The sequence below is a fragment of the Triticum dicoccoides genome, chromosome 4B (genome assembly GCF_002162155.2).
Source record: "Triticum dicoccoides isolate Atlit2015 ecotype Zavitan chromosome 4B, WEW_v2.0, whole genome shotgun sequence".
In the NCBI taxonomy this organism is placed as follows: Eukaryota; Viridiplantae; Streptophyta; class Magnoliopsida; order Poales; family Poaceae; genus Triticum; species Triticum dicoccoides.
In genome coordinates, this window is record NC_041387.1 from 676,786,768 (window position 1) to 676,789,911 (window position 3,144).

At 46.2% G+C, this 3,144-nt stretch overlaps 1 pseudogene; it reads left to right on the forward strand.

The window, feature by feature from the left end:
* The first annotated feature begins 1,255 nt into the window (after positions 1-1,255).
* Positions 1,256-2,330, forward strand: LOC119293081 (annotated as a pseudogene).
* Positions 2,331-3,144: the final 814 nt, after the last annotated feature.

The window sequence follows — 3,144 nt, forward strand, 5'->3', positions numbered from 1 at the left end:
GCACAACTCGGCGGGCAGCACAACATGCCCTGTAGCACAGGAGAACCCTGTAGCGCGCGGCGAGCGGCTGCCTCGTCTGCAACCGGCGCCCGAGTTTCCTCGCTGCACGGCGTGCTGCCTCGAACTCCATCTCGCAACGTGGAGCAAGGCTCCTTCTTGTGTGGCAGATGAGAAAGACAGGGAAAGGGGAAAGCGACGGGGAGGAGATAAGGTTGGGGATGAAAGCGGTGGCGGGGCCCACATGGCACGTGTCGCTCGGGAGAGAAGGTTTACGTGAGGAGAAATCATCCGGGTGATTTTTAACGTTTTCCCTTAAACAAACGCTATGTATGCGCTGCATGCATGCTCAAACTACGAAAGAGATACAACGAAAAATCACACCATGCAAGTAGCGTTCTTATGAATCTACTCTCTCCGTCTCAGTTTACAAGTTTGCGTATATCTAAATTGGCAATTTGATCACCCTAATATAAACTATATAACATAAAATTTATATCTTTTGAAAATAAAACATCTAAAGTTTATATTGGTATATTTTTTGTAATATATGACTTGTATTAGGTTGGTCAAATAGACGATCTAGGGGTACGCGCACGCCCTATAAACTGAGAGAGAGGCAGTAACAAAGATCATAGCAACTAACAAAAGCATCCTAGTGCACGGACTGTATCAAGTCATTTGATCAACGTAGAGCAAACGTGCATGCATGCTTACAAAGAGCGTTTCCGTCGAACGTACGTGGGCCTCGCGCGCTCGTTGTTGGGCTGGTTGACGAAGCACGTACTCTAAGAGCGTTTCCGTCCAACGTACGTACAAAGTTACTCCAGCTAGCTCCCGTACTAGTATGACACCCAATCCATCGTACTCCTTTTTTTTTGCGGGTGAACTAAAATTCATCATTGTCAACACTTAGCGTGTGTTTGGTTGCATTCTCATCTCAGCATAGTTATTTCATCTTCATGCATGCTCATCTCAGTACCCCTCTTCATGCATGCTTCTAGTGTATTTATATTAAGCTCGTATTGACTCATGCACCCTTCATACACTCTATCAAACATCCAAAAGTGGGTCAAGAAGGAAACTTTTGCTCTCATGCACCTTTCATGCACCCTACCAAACACACGTACAAGGTGTAAAGGCATTCACGTGTAAACACCACATATACATTATTGAGTGCAAAGAGCACATGGCTTGAAATACATAAATAGTACTCCCTCCGTCTCAAAATTCTTGTCTTAAATCTGTCTAAATATGAATGTATCAAATCCGCTCCTCCCGAACCTTTCGCCGTCTCTTCCGCGCCCTTCACCCAGCGCCGCTCATCGGGCTCTTCATCGACATCGACGGCGGCGCCGCCCCCTCCTTCGTACCCCTGCGCCGCTCCGATCCTGACGTTATAGCCGCCGTCCGCCGCGGCGACTTCCTCCTTACTTCCCTCCCGGTGAATGACGAGGAGGATACGAGCTGGTGTATCACGGACTGCCGCCATGGCTACGTCCTGCTGTGGAACAAGATCGTATGGAAGAATCCCACCGTCGCTGCGGTGAACCCCATGACCTGGGCCTTGGACATCATCCCTGGTGCCCCGCGATACCTGGGCTGGGAGGAGTGGGAGACGCCGCGATTTCGCCTTCCTTGGTTTCCATCTGCTGTCTTCCGATGAGAATCCCTCGTCGTTCCGCGTGGTCTGCGTCTGCGCCGACAAGCAAAGGGTTCGTGTCGCCGTCTTCTCTCCGGAGAGGAGGAATTGGGTCGTCCACCCGTGGGTGCACGTCGGTGGTGACAACAGCCTCAAGTCCAGCGCCGGCACGCTGGTGGGTGGTTCCGTTTACTGGCCTTCCCACGGCGAAGGGCGCATGATTAGGATCAACACAGCCACCATGGATATCTCCTTTGTGGATCTACCCTCGCAAATCAAGGTGTACGGGCACAATTTCAAGGCCGGGGAGACCAAGGACGGCCAACTATGCATTGTCTATGCATCTGATGATTTTCTCCTCCGTGCTTGGACCCGTAGTCTGGACGCCGACGGAATTGAGGTCTGGGTGCTGCAGAACATTCTCTCTTTGAGTGAAGGAATTGATGAGATCACTGAGGGGTGCGCTGTGGACTAGCCGGTCGACCTCAAAGTTGTGCAAGTTAGGTCAGGATACGTGTACTTGTCCGCGACGTGCATGACCCATCCTGGCACACTCCGCTGCTGGTTCATCTCCCTTTCACTCGAGACCATCGAGCACGAGTTACTGGTTGATGGGTGTTTTGGTGGCTCTGTCTGTCCGTATAGGGCAGATGGGAGCATTGGGCATCATGAAGTTGAAGGCTCTCACTGAAGTCTGCAGTTGTTTGCCATGTGAGGAAATGTATGAAAATATGTGGGTATGATCTAACCGTTATTAATTACTTTGTTGATACAAAATAATGCCTATGTTTGCATTGAAAACTGGAAGATTGTTCCTTGGTGTCTTAAGTAATGATTATTCCCATAGAACCCTTTAGATGCTTCTAAAAATATCGGTACCATTCCGAAGCTAATGAATTTATAGAAGATTGGATTTTCAGATTATGGAAACTTTCTCTATGGAATACTGCTATGTTGCATTTGCAGCCAGGCCCCATTGGCTAATTTGTTTCTACAGTTTGTGTTTGTGTTTGTCATTTATTTAGAGAAGAATACATGACTGCTAGTTCTGGAAAGTAATGATAATATTATGTACTTTCGGGTGTGCATAAAGTTTGAAAAATGAATTCTTTGATATGCACATGTGATTCTAACAAGAGTTCCTGTATACATATTACTTGTTTTTGATTCTAGTATTCTTGTTACCATTTTTTTTACTGCACAATATCTTCATTTTGAAGATGTAAATTTTCTTCTTTTCCATTTTGTCACTGCGCAATCTCATTATTTTTTAGGATCTTTTTCTCAACCCTGATTCTTCTTTATTGTGCGTACCACTAGGAATATAAATCGGCTTTTTAAGTGTTTATCTATTATTTTTCTTCTTCTGATATATATTCCCCAACTAAGTTTTGTGGTGGCTTATTTGCGACTTGTTATACTTGTATTTCAGTTCACAGTGTTAGGCAGATGGTTCCCTTACTTGACTAGATATTGGAGGGTTTTGAAAGTGGATATTGTTTGTT